This window comes from Hyperolius riggenbachi, chromosome 6 (genome assembly GCF_040937935.1).
Source record: "Hyperolius riggenbachi isolate aHypRig1 chromosome 6, aHypRig1.pri, whole genome shotgun sequence".
Taxonomy (NCBI): domain Eukaryota; kingdom Metazoa; phylum Chordata; class Amphibia; order Anura; family Hyperoliidae; genus Hyperolius; species Hyperolius riggenbachi.
In genome coordinates, this window is record NC_090651.1 from 12,180,659 (window position 1) to 12,192,824 (window position 12,166).

General features: G+C 38.0%; 18 non-coding genes across 18 annotated transcripts; all 18 read left to right on the forward strand.

The window, feature by feature from the left end:
* The first annotated feature begins 76 nt into the window (after window positions 1-76).
* On the forward strand, window positions 77-149 carry TRNAF-GAA (transfer RNA phenylalanine (anticodon GAA)). Its single transcript has one exon. It is a non-coding gene; the product is annotated as a tRNA-Phe (tRNA).
* A 599-nt stretch (window positions 150-748) lies between these two features.
* On the forward strand, window positions 749-821 carry TRNAF-GAA (transfer RNA phenylalanine (anticodon GAA)). Its single transcript has one exon. It is a non-coding gene; the product is annotated as a tRNA-Phe (tRNA).
* A 600-nt stretch (window positions 822-1,421) lies between these two features.
* On the forward strand, window positions 1,422-1,494 carry TRNAF-GAA (transfer RNA phenylalanine (anticodon GAA)). The gene has a single exon. It is a non-coding gene; the product is annotated as a tRNA-Phe (tRNA).
* Window positions 1,495-2,156: 662 nt separating this feature from the next.
* TRNAF-GAA (transfer RNA phenylalanine (anticodon GAA)) lies at window positions 2,157-2,229 on the forward strand. The gene has a single exon. It is a non-coding gene; the product is annotated as a tRNA-Phe (tRNA).
* Window positions 2,230-2,828: 599 nt separating this feature from the next.
* Window positions 2,829-2,901, forward strand: TRNAF-GAA (transfer RNA phenylalanine (anticodon GAA)). Its single transcript has one exon. It is a non-coding gene; the product is annotated as a tRNA-Phe (tRNA).
* Window positions 2,902-3,501: 600 nt separating this feature from the next.
* Window positions 3,502-3,574, forward strand: TRNAF-GAA (transfer RNA phenylalanine (anticodon GAA)). The gene has a single exon. It is a non-coding gene; the product is annotated as a tRNA-Phe (tRNA).
* Window positions 3,575-4,173: 599 nt separating this feature from the next.
* TRNAF-GAA (transfer RNA phenylalanine (anticodon GAA)) lies at window positions 4,174-4,246 on the forward strand. Its single transcript has one exon. It is a non-coding gene; the product is annotated as a tRNA-Phe (tRNA).
* Window positions 4,247-4,846: 600 nt separating this feature from the next.
* Window positions 4,847-4,919, forward strand: TRNAF-GAA (transfer RNA phenylalanine (anticodon GAA)). Its single transcript has one exon. It is a non-coding gene; the product is annotated as a tRNA-Phe (tRNA).
* A 601-nt stretch (window positions 4,920-5,520) lies between these two features.
* Window positions 5,521-5,593, forward strand: TRNAF-GAA (transfer RNA phenylalanine (anticodon GAA)). Its single transcript has one exon. It is a non-coding gene; the product is annotated as a tRNA-Phe (tRNA).
* Window positions 5,594-6,193: 600 nt separating this feature from the next.
* Window positions 6,194-6,266, forward strand: TRNAF-GAA (transfer RNA phenylalanine (anticodon GAA)). Its single transcript has one exon. It is a non-coding gene; the product is annotated as a tRNA-Phe (tRNA).
* A 600-nt stretch (window positions 6,267-6,866) lies between these two features.
* TRNAF-GAA (transfer RNA phenylalanine (anticodon GAA)) lies at window positions 6,867-6,939 on the forward strand. Its single transcript has one exon. It is a non-coding gene; the product is annotated as a tRNA-Phe (tRNA).
* Window positions 6,940-7,539: 600 nt separating this feature from the next.
* TRNAF-GAA (transfer RNA phenylalanine (anticodon GAA)) lies at window positions 7,540-7,612 on the forward strand. Its single transcript has one exon. It is a non-coding gene; the product is annotated as a tRNA-Phe (tRNA).
* Window positions 7,613-8,212: 600 nt separating this feature from the next.
* Window positions 8,213-8,285, forward strand: TRNAF-GAA (transfer RNA phenylalanine (anticodon GAA)). The gene has a single exon. It is a non-coding gene; the product is annotated as a tRNA-Phe (tRNA).
* Window positions 8,286-8,883: 598 nt separating this feature from the next.
* On the forward strand, window positions 8,884-8,956 carry TRNAF-GAA (transfer RNA phenylalanine (anticodon GAA)). Its single transcript has one exon. It is a non-coding gene; the product is annotated as a tRNA-Phe (tRNA).
* A 600-nt stretch (window positions 8,957-9,556) lies between these two features.
* On the forward strand, window positions 9,557-9,629 carry TRNAF-GAA (transfer RNA phenylalanine (anticodon GAA)). The gene has a single exon. It is a non-coding gene; the product is annotated as a tRNA-Phe (tRNA).
* Window positions 9,630-10,229: 600 nt separating this feature from the next.
* TRNAF-GAA (transfer RNA phenylalanine (anticodon GAA)) lies at window positions 10,230-10,302 on the forward strand. Its single transcript has one exon. It is a non-coding gene; the product is annotated as a tRNA-Phe (tRNA).
* A 600-nt stretch (window positions 10,303-10,902) lies between these two features.
* Window positions 10,903-10,975, forward strand: TRNAF-GAA (transfer RNA phenylalanine (anticodon GAA)). The gene has a single exon. It is a non-coding gene; the product is annotated as a tRNA-Phe (tRNA).
* Window positions 10,976-11,575: 600 nt separating this feature from the next.
* On the forward strand, window positions 11,576-11,648 carry TRNAF-GAA (transfer RNA phenylalanine (anticodon GAA)). The gene has a single exon. It is a non-coding gene; the product is annotated as a tRNA-Phe (tRNA).
* The last annotated feature ends 518 nt before the right edge of the window (window positions 11,649-12,166 follow it).

Consider the following 12,166-nt stretch of genomic DNA (forward strand, 5'->3'; position numbering starts at 1 on the left):
AGAAAATATCATGAGTCTTTGCCTGCACAGGACACTTGTGCTGAAAAAAAAATCACACAAACTGTGATGCAATGTAGCCAAAATAGCTCAGTTGGTAGAGCGTTAGACTGAAGATCTAAAGGTCCCTGGTTCGATCCCGGGTTTCGGCATGATATCTTATTGTTAGAAAAAACTTAGTAAAATAAAGCCAAATTCAGACTACACCCGGAACTCGGCAAGATAAACTGATTCTCAATACAGAAACGTCCTGATTGAACCAGACAAAATAGAGACATGGATTTAACACAATACCTCTGGTCACATCAAATATTTCAAGACTGCAAGAAAAGAGGACATACAGTCAACTTAAAAGAGACAAACATTTCTTAATGAATATATATCAAAGAAAATATAGGACACATATAGAGTAGATAATTTACCTGAATAAAAGGTACTAGATTGGAGATTTATCTCATGGGAAGTCATAAATACAGCTGCATTTACCTGAATAAAAGGTACTAGATTGGAGGTTTGTCTTATGGGAACTCATAAATACAGCTGCAGGAGGGCAAAAAATTCAAAAATGTTTCTCAGGAAAGGTATTAGAACCCAAGTCTACAGGACACATGCAACCTGCATGGAGCACCTTAGACCCTCTAACCACACCGACAACACACCACTGCTACTACAACTCATAAAATATCATGAGTCTTTTCCTGCACGGGACACTTGTGCTGAAAAAAAATCACACAAACTGTGATGCAATGTAGCCGAAATAGCGCAGTTGGGAGAGCGTTAGACTGAAGATCTAAAGGTCCCTGGTTCGATCCCGGGTTTCGGCATGATATCTTATTGTTAGAAAAAAATTAGTAAAATAAAGCCAAATTCAGACTACACCCGGAACTCGGCAAGATAAACTGATTCTCAATACAGAAACGTCCTGATTGAACCAGACAAAATAGAGACATGGATTTAACACAATACCTCTGGTCACATCAAATATTTCAAGACTGCAAGAAAAGAGGACATACAGTCAACTTAAAAGAGACAAACATTTCTTAATGAATATATATTAAAGAAAATATAGGACACATATAGAGTAGATAATTTACCTGAATAAAAGGTACTAGATTGGAGATTTATCTCATGGGAAGTCATAAATACAGCTGCATTTACCTGAATAAAAGGTACTAGATTGGAGGTTTGTCTTATGGGAACTCATAAATACAGCTGCAGGAGGGCAAAAAATTCAAAAATGTTTCTCAGGAAAGGTATTTGAACCCAAGTCTACAGGACACATGCAACCTGCATGGAGCGCCTTAGACCCTCTAACCACACCGACAACGCACCACTGCTACTACGACTCAGAAAATATCATGAGTCTTTGCCTGCACAGGACACTTGTGCTGAAAAAAAAATCACACAAACTGTGATGCAATGTAGCCGAAATAGCTCAGTTGGGAGAGCGTTAGACTGAAGATCTAAAGGTCCCTGGTTCGATCCCGGGTTTCGGCATGATATCTTATTGTTAGAAAAAACTTAGTAAAATAAAGCCAAATTCAGACTACACCCGGAACTCGGCAAGATAAACTGATTCTCAATACAGAAACGTCCTGATTGAACCAGACAAAATAGAGACATGGATTTAACACAATACCTCTGGTCATTAAATATTTCAAGACTGCAAGAAAAGAGGACATACAGTCAACTTAAAAGAGACAAACATTTCTTAATGAATATATATCAAAGAAAATATAGGACACATATAGAGTAGATAATTTACCTGAATAAAAGGTACTAGATTGGAGATTTATCTCATGGGAAGTCATAAATACAGCTGCATTTACCTGAATAAAAGGTACTAGATTGGAGATTTATCTCATGGGAAGTCATAAATACAGCTGCATTTACCTGAATAAAAGGTACTAGATTGGAGGTTTGTCTTATGGGAACTCATAAATACAGCTGCAGGAGGGCAAAAAATTCAAAAATGTTTCTCAGGAAAGGTATTTGAACCCAAGTCTACAGGACACATGCAACCTGCATGGAGCGCCTTAGACCCTCTAACCACACCGACAACGCACCACTGCTACTACGACTCAGAAAATATCATGAGTCTTTGCCTGCACAGGACACTTGTGCTGAAAAAAAAATCACACAAACTGTGATGCAATGTAGCCGAAATAGCTCAGTTGGGAGAGCGTTAGACTGAAGATCTAAAGGTCCCTGGTTCGATCCCGGGTTTTGGCATGATATCTTATTGTTAGAAAAAACTTAGTAAAATAAAGCCAAATTCAGACTACACCCGGAACTCGGCAAGATAAACTGATTCTCAATACAGAAACGTCCTGATTGAACCAGACAAAATAGAGACATGGATTTAACACAATACCTCTGGTCACATCAAATATTTCAAGACTGCAAGAAAAGAGGACATACAGTCAACTTAAAAGAGACAAACATTTCATAATGAATATATATCAAAGAAAATATAGGACACATATAGAGTAGATAATTTACCTGAATAAAAGGTACTAGATTGGAGATTTATCTCATGGGAAGTCATAAATACAGCTGCATTTACCTGAATAAAAGGTACTAGATTGGAGGTTTGTCTTATGGGAACTCATAAATACAGCTGCAGGAGGGCAAAAAATTCAAAAATGTTTCTCAGGAAAGGTATTTGAACCCAAGTCTACAGGAAACATGCAACCTGCATGGAGCGCCTTAGACCCTCTAACCACACCGACAACACACCACTGCTACTACAACTCATAAAATATCATGAGTCTTTTCCTGCACGGGACACTTGTGCTGAAAAAAAATCACACAAACTGTGATGCAATGTAGCCGAAATAGCTCAGTTGGGAGAGCGTTAGACTGAAGATCTAAAGGTCCCTGGTTCGATCCCGGGTTTCGGCATGATATCTTATTGTTAGAAAAAACTTAGTAAAATAAAGCCAAATTCAGACTACACCCGGAACTCGGCAAGATAAACTGATTCTCAATACAGAAACGTCCTGATTGAACCAGACAAAATAGAGACATGGATTTAACACAATACCTCTGGTCACATCAAATATTTCAAGACTGCAAGAAAAGAGGACATACAGTCAACTTAAAAGAGATGAACATTTCTTAATGAATATATATCAAAGAAAATATAGGACACATATAGAGTAGATAATTTACCTGAATAAAAGGTACTAGATTGGAGATTTATCTCATGGGAAGTCATAAATACAGCTGCATTTACCTGAATAAAAGGTACTAGATTGGAGGTTTGTCTTATGGGAACTCATAAATACAGCTGCAGGAAGGCAAAAAATTCAAAAATGTTTCTCAGGAAAGGTATTTGAACCCAAGTCTACAGGACACATGCAACCTGCATGGAGCACCTTAGACCCTCTAACCACACCGACAACGCACCACTGCTACTACGACTCAGAAAATATCATGAGTCTTTGCCTGCACAGGACACTTGTGCTGAAAAAAAAATCACACAAACTGTGATGCAATGTAGCCAAAATAGCTCAGTTGGGAGAGCGTTAGACTGAAGATCTAAAGGTCCCTGGTTCGATCCCGGGTTTCGGCATGATATCTTATTGTTAGAAAAAACTTAGTAAAATAAAGCCAAATTCAGACTACACCCGGAACTCGGCAAGATAAACTGATTCTCAATACAGAAACGTCCTGATTGAACCAGACAAAATAGAGACATGGATTTAACACAATACCTCTGGTCACATCAAATATTTCAAGACTGCAAGAAAAGAGGACATACAGTCAACTTAAAAGAGACAAACATTTCTTAATGAATATATATCAAAGAAAATATAGGACACATATAGAGTAGATAATTTACCTGAATAAAAGGTACTAGATTGGAGATTTATCTCATGGGAAGTCATAAATACAGCTGCATTTACCTGAATAAAAGGTACTAGATTGGAGGTTTGTCTTATGGGAACTCATAAATACAGCTGCAGGAGGGCAAAAAATTCAAAAATGTTTCTCAGGAAAGGTATTTGAACCCAAGTCTACAGGACACATGCAACCTGCATGGAGCACCTTAGACCCTCTAACCACACCGACAACACACCACTGCTACTACAACTCATAAAATATCATGAGTCTTTTCCTGCACGGGACACTTGTGCTGAAAAAAAATCACACAAACTGTGATGCAATGTAGCCGAAATAGCTCAGTTGGGAGAGCGTTAGACTGAAGATCTAAAGGTCCCTGGTTCGATCCCGGGTTTCGGCATGATATCTTACTGTTAGAAAAAACTTAGTAAAATAAAGCCAAATTCAGACTACACCCGGAACTCGGCAAGATAAACTGATTCTCAATACAGAAACGTCCTGATTGAACCAGACAAAATAGAGACATGGATTTAACACAATACCTCTGGTCACATCAAATATTTCAAGACTGCAAGAAAAGAGGACATACAGTCAACTTAAAAAAGACAAACATTTCTTAATGAATATATATCAAAAAAAAAATAGGACACATATAGAGTAGATAATTTACCTGAATAAAAGGTACTAGATTGGAGATTTATCTCATGGGAAGTCATAAATACAGCTGCATTTACCTGAATAAAAGGTACTAGATTGGAGGTTTGTCTTATGGGAACTCATAAATACAGCTGCAGGAGGGCAAAAAATTCAAAAATGATTGTCAGGAAAGGTATTTGAACCCAAGTCTACAAGACACATGCAACCTGCATGGAGCGCCTTAGACCCTCTAACCACAACGATAACACACCGCTGCTACTACGACTCAGAAAATATCATGAGTCTTTGCCTGCACAGGACACTTGTGCTGAAAAAAAAATCACACAAACTATAAAGCAATGTAGCCGAAATAGCTCAGTTGGGAGAGCGTTAGACTGAAGATCTAAAGGTCCCTGGATCGATCCTGGGTTTCGGCATGATATCTTATTGTTAGAAAAAACTTAGTAAAATAAAGCCAAATTCAGACTACACCCGGAACTCGGCAAGATAAACTGATTCTCAATACAGAAATGTCCTGATTGAACCAGACAGAAAAGAGACATGGATTTAACACAATACCTCTGGTCACATCAAATATTTCAAGACTGCAAGAAAAGAGGACATACAGTCAACTTAAAAGAGACAAACATTTCTTAATGAATATATATCAAAGAAAATATAGGACACATATAGAGTAGATAATTTACTTGAATAAAAGGTACTAGATTGGATATTTATCTCATGGGAAGTCATAAATACAGCTGCATTTACCTGAATAAAAGGTACTAGATTGGAGGTTTGTCTTATGGGAACTCATAAATACAGCTGCAGGAGGGCAAAAAATTCAAAAATGATTGTCAGGAAAGGTATTTGAACCCAAGTCTACAGGACACATGCAACCTGCATGGAGCGCCTTAGACCCTCTAACCACACCGACAACACACCACTGCTACTACGACTCAGAAAAGATCATGAGTCTTTGCCTGCACAGGACACTTCTGCTGAAAAAAAAAATCACACAAACGGTGATGCAACGGAGCCAAAATAGCTCAGTTGGGAGAGCGTTAGACTGAAGATCTAAAGGTCCCTGGTTCGATCCCGGGTTCCGGCATGATACCTTATTGTTAGAAAAAACGTAGTAAAATAAAGCCAAATTCAGACTACACCCGGAACTCGGCAAGATAAACTGATTCTCAATACAGAAACGTCCTGATTGAACCAGACAAAATAGAGACATGGATTTAACACAATACCTCTGGTCACATCAAATATTTCAAGACTGCAAGAAAAGAGGACATACAGTCAACTTAAAAGAGACAAACATTTCTTAATGAATATATATCAAAGAAAATATAGGACACATATAGAGTAGATAATTTACCTGAATAAAAGGTACTAGATTGGAGATTTATCTCATGGGAAGTCATAAATACAGCTGCATTTACCTGAATAAAAGGTACTAGATTGGAGGTTTGTCTTATGGGAACTCATAAATACAGCTGCAGGAGGGCAAAAAATTCAAAAATGATTGTCAGGAAAGGTATTTGAACCCAAGTCTACAGGACACATGCAACCTGCATGGAGCGCCTTAGACCCTCTAACCACACCGACAACACACCACCGCTACTACGACTCAGAAAATATCATGAGTCTTTGCCTGCACAGGACACTTGTGCTGAAAAAAAAATCACACAAACTGTAAAGCAATTTAGCCGAAATAGCTCAGTTGGGAGAGCGTTAGACTGAAGATCTAAAGGTCCCTGGTTTGATCCCGGGTTTTGGCATGATATCTTATTGTTAGAAAAAACTTAGTAAAATAAAGCCAAATTCAGACTACACCCGGAACTCGGCAAGATAAACTGATTCTCAATACAGAAACGTCCTGATTGAACCAGACAAAATAGAGACATGGATTTAACACAATACCTCTGGTCACATCAAATATTTCAAGACTGCAAGAAAAGAGGACATACAGTCAACTTAAAAGAGACAAACATTTCTTAATGAATATATATCAAAGAAAATATAGGACACATATAGAGTAGATAATTTACCTGAATAAAAGGTACTAGATTGGAGATTTATCTCATGGGAAGTCATAAATACAGCTGCATTTACCTGAATAAAAGGTACTAGATTGGAGGTTTGTCTTATGGGAACTCATAAATACAGCTGCAGGAGGGCAAAAAATTCAAAAATGTTTCTCAGGAAAGGTATTTGAACCCAAGTCTACAGGACACATGCAACCTGCATGGAGCGCCTTAGACCCTCTAACCACACCGACAACGCACCACTGCTACTACGACTCAGAAAATATCATGAGTCTTTGCCTGCACAGGACACTTGTGCTGAAAAAAAAATCACACAAACTGTGATGCAATGTAGCCGAAATAGCTCAGTTGGGAGAGCGTTAGACTGAAGATCAAAAGGTCCCTGGTTCGATCCTGGGTTTCGGCATGATATCTTATTGTTAGAAAAAACTTAGTAAAATAAAGCCAAATTCAGACTACACCCGGAACTCGGCAAGATAAACTGATTCTCAATACAGAAACGTCCTGATTGAACCAGACAAAATAGAGACATGGATTTAACACAATACCTCTGGTCACATCAAATATTTCAAGACTGCAAGAAAAGAGGACATACAGTCAACTTAAAAGAGACAAACATTTCTTAATGAATATATATCAAAGAAAATATAGGACACATATAGAGTAGATAATTTACCTGAATAAAAGGTACTAGATTGGAGATTTATCTCATGGGAAGTCATAAATACAGCTGCATTTACCTGAATAAAAGGTACTAGATTGGAGGTTTGTCTTATGGGAACTCATAAATACAGCTGCAGGAGGGCAAAAAATTCAAAAATGTTTCTCAGGAAAGGTATTTGAACCCAAGTCTACAGGACACATGCAACCTGCATGGAGCGCCTTAGACCCTCTAACCACACCGACAACACACCACTGCTACTACGACTCAGAAAATATCATGAGTCTTTGCCTGCACATGACACTTGTGCTGAAAAAAAAATCACACAAACTGTGATGCAATGTAGCCGAAATAGCTCAGTTGGGAGAGCGTTAGACTGAAGATCTAAAGGTCCCTGGTTTGATCCCGGGTTTTGGCATGATATCTTATTGTTAGAAAAAACTTAGTAAAATAAAGCCAAATTCAGACTACACCCGGAACTCGGCAAGATAAACTGATTCTCAATACAGAAACGTCCTGATTGAACCAGACAAAATAGAGACATGGATTTAACACAATACCTCTGGTCACATCAAATATTTCAAGACTGCAAGAAAAGAGGACATACAGTCAACTTAAAAGAGACAAACATTTCTTAATGAATATATATCAAAGAAAATATAGGACACATATAGAGTAGATAATTTACCTGAATAAAAGGTACTAGATTGGAGATTTATCTCATGGGAAGTCATAAATACAGCTGCATTTACCTGAATAAAAGGTACTAGATTGGAGGTTTGTCTTATGGGAACTCATAAATACAGCTGCAGGAGGGCAAAAAATTCAAAAATGTTTCTCAGGAAAGGTATTTGAACCCAAGTCTACAGGACACATGCAACCTGCATGGAGCGCCTTAGACCCTCTAACCACACCGACAACGCACCACTGCTACTACGACTCAGAAAATATCATGAGTCTTTGCCTGCACAGGACACTTGTGCTGAAAAAAAAATCACACAAACTGTGATGCAATGTAGCTGAAATAGCTCAGTTGGGAGAGCGTTAGACTGAAGATCTAAAGGTCCCTGGTTCGATCCTGGGTTTTGGCATGATATCTTATTGTTAGAAAAAACTTAGTAAAATAAAGCCAAATTCAGACTACACCCGGAACTCGGCAAGATAAACTGATTCTCAATACAGAAACGTCCTGATTGAACCAGACAAAATAGAGACATGGATTTAACACAATACCTCTGGTCACATCAAATATTTCAAGACTGCAAGAAAAGAGGACATACAGTCAACTTAAAAGAGACAAACATTTCTTAATGAATATATATCAAAGAAAATATAGGACACATATAGAGTAGATAATTTACCTGAATAAGGTACTAGATTGGAGATTTATCTCATGGGAAGTCATAAATACAGCTGCATTTACCTGAATAAAAGGTACTAGATTGGAGGTTTGTCTTATGGGAACTCATAAATACAGCTGCAGGAGGGCAAAAAATTCAAAAATGTTTCTCAGGAAAGGTATTTGAACCCAAGTCTACAGGACACATGCAACCTGCATGGAGCGCCTTAGACCCTCTAACCACACCGACAACACACCACTGCTACTACGACTCAGAAAATATCATGAGTCTTTGCCTGCACATGACACTTGTGCTGAAAAAAAAATCACACAAACCGTGATGCAATGTAGCCGAAATAGCTCAGTTGGGAGAGCGTTAGACTGAAGATCTAAAGGTCCCTGGTTCGATCCCGGGTTTTGGCATGATATCTTATTGTTAGAAAAAACTTAGTAAAATAAAGCCAAATTCAGACTACACCCGGAACTCGGCAAGATAAACTGATTCTCAATACAGAAACGTCCTGATTGAACCAGACAAAATAGAGACATGGATTTAACACAATACCTCTGGTCACATCAAATATTTCAAGACTGCAAGAAAAGAGGACATACAGTCAACTTAAAAGAGACAAACATTTCTTAATGAATATATATCAAAGAAAATATAGGACACATATAGAGTAGATAATTTACCTGAATAAAAGGTACTAGATTGGAGATTTATCTCATGGGAAGTCATAAATACAGCTGCATTTACCTGAATAAAAGGTACTAGATTGGAGGTTTGTCTTATGGGAACTCATAAATACAGCTGCAGGAGGGCAAAAAATTCAAAAATGTTTCTCAGGAAAGGTATTTGAACCCAAGTCTACAGGACACATGCAACCTGCATGGAGCGCCTTAGACCCTCTAACCACACCGACAACGCACCACTGCTACTACGACTCAGAAAATATCATGAGTCTTTGCCTGCACAGGACACTTGTGCTGAAAAAAAAATCACACAAACTGTGATGCAATGTAGCTGAAATAGCTCAGTTGGGAGAGCGTTAGACTGAAGATCTAAAGGTCCCTGGTTCGATCCCGGGTTTTGGCATGATATCTTATTGTTAGAAAAAACTTAGTAAAATAAAGCCAAATTCAGACTACACCCGGAACTCGGCAAGATAAACTGATTCTCAATACAGAAACGTCCTGATTGAACCAGACAAAATAGAGACATGGATTTAACACAATACCTCTGGTCACATCAAATATTTCAAGACTGCAAGAAAAGAGGACATACAGTCAACTTAAAAGAGACAAACATTTCTTAATGAATATATATCAAAGAAAATATAGGACACATATAGAGTAGATAATTTACCTGAATAAAAGGTACTAGATTGGAGATTTATCTCATGGGAAGTCATAAATACAGCTGCATTTACCTGAATAAAAGGTACTAGATTGGAGGTTTGTCTTATGGGAACTCATAAATACAGCTGCAGGAGGGCAAAAAATTCAAAAATGTTTCTCAGGAAAGGTATTTGAACCCAAGTCTACAGGACACATGTAACCTGCATGGAGCACCTTAGACCCTCTAACCACACCGACAACGCACCACTGCTACTACGACTCAGAAAATATCATGAGTCTTTGCCTGCACAGGACACTTGTGCTGAAAAAAAAATCACACAAACTGTGATGCAATGTAGCCAAAATAGCTCAGTTGGGAGAGCGTTAGACTGAAGATCTAAAGGTCCCTGGTTCGATCCCGGGTTTCGGCATGATATCTTATTGTTAGAAAAAACTTAGTAAAATAAAGCCAAATTCAGACTACACCCGGAACTCGGCAAGATAAACTGATTCTCAATACAGAAACGTCCTGATTGAACCAGACAAAATAGAGACATGGATTTAACACAATACCTCTGGTCACATCAAATATTTCAAGACTGCAAGAAAAGAGGACATACAGTCAACTTAAAAGAGACAAACATTTCTTAATGAATATATATCAAAGAAAATATAGGACACATATAGAGTAGATAATTTACCTGAATAAAAGGTACTAGATTGGAGATTTATCTCATGGGAAGTCATAAATACAGCTGCATTTACCTGAATAAAAGGTACTAGATTGGAGGTTTGTCTTATGGGAACTCATAAATACAGCTGCAGGAGGGCAAAAAATTCAAAAATGTTTCTCAGGAAAGGTATTTGAACCCAAGTCTACAGGACACATGCAACCTGCATGGAGCGCCTTAGACCCTCTAACCACACCGACAACGCACCACTGCTACTACGACTCAGAAAATATCATGAGTCTTTGCCTGCACAGGACACTTGTGCTGAAAAAAAAATCACACAAACTGTGATGCAATGTAGCTGAAATAGCTCAGTTGGGAGAGCGTTAGACTGAAGATCTAAAGGTCCCTGGTTCGATCCCGGGTTTTGGCATGATATCTTATTGTTAGAAAAAACTTAGTAAAATAAAGCCAAATTCAGACTACACCCGGAACTCGGCAAGATAAACTGATTCTCAATACAGAAACGTCCTGATTGAACCAGACAAAATAGAGACATGGATTTAACACAATACCTCTGGTCACATCAAATATTTCAAGACTGCAAGAAAAGAGGACATACAGTCAACTTAAAAGAGACAAACATTTCTTAATGAATATATATCAAAGAAAATATAGGACACATATAGAGTAGATAATTTACCTGAATAAAAGGTACTAGATTGGAGATTTATCTCATGGGAAGTCATAAATACAGCTGCATTTACCTGAATAAAAGGTACTAGATTGGAGGTTTGTCTTATGGGAACTCATAAATACAGCTGCAGGAGGGCAAAAAATTCAAAAATGTTTCTCAGGAAAGGTATTTGAACCCAAGTCTACAGGACACATGCAACCTGCATGGAGCACCTTAGACCCTCTAACCACACCGACAACGCACCACTGCTACTACGACTCAGAAAATATCATGAGTCTTTGCCTGCACAGGACACTTGTGCTGAAAAAAAAATCACACAAACTGTGATGCAATGTAGCCAAAATAGCTCAGTTGGGAGAGCGTTAGACTGAAGATCTAAAGGTCCCTGGTTCGATCCCGGGTTTTGGCATGATATCTTATTGTTAGAAAAAACTTAGTAAAATAAAGCCAAATTCAGACTACACCCGGAACTCGGCAAGATAAACTGATTCTCAATACAGAAACGTCCTTATTGAACCAGACAAAATAGAGACATGGATTTAACACAATACCTCTGGTCACATCAAATATTTCAAGACTGCAAGAAAAGAGGACATACAGTCAACTTAAAAAAGACAAACATTTCTTAATGAATATATATCAAAGAAAATATAGGACACATATAGAGTAGATAATTTACCTGAATAAAAGGTACTAGATTGGAGATTTATCTCATGGGAAGTCATAAATACAGCTGCATTTACCTGAATAAAAGGTACTAGATTGGAGGTTTGTCTTATGGGAACTCATAAATACAGCTGCAGGAGGGCAAAAAATTAAAAAATGATTGTCAGGAAAGGTATTTGAACCCAAGTCTACAAGACACATGCAACCTGCATGGAGCGCCTTAGACCCTCTAACCACACCGACAACACACCGCTGCTACTA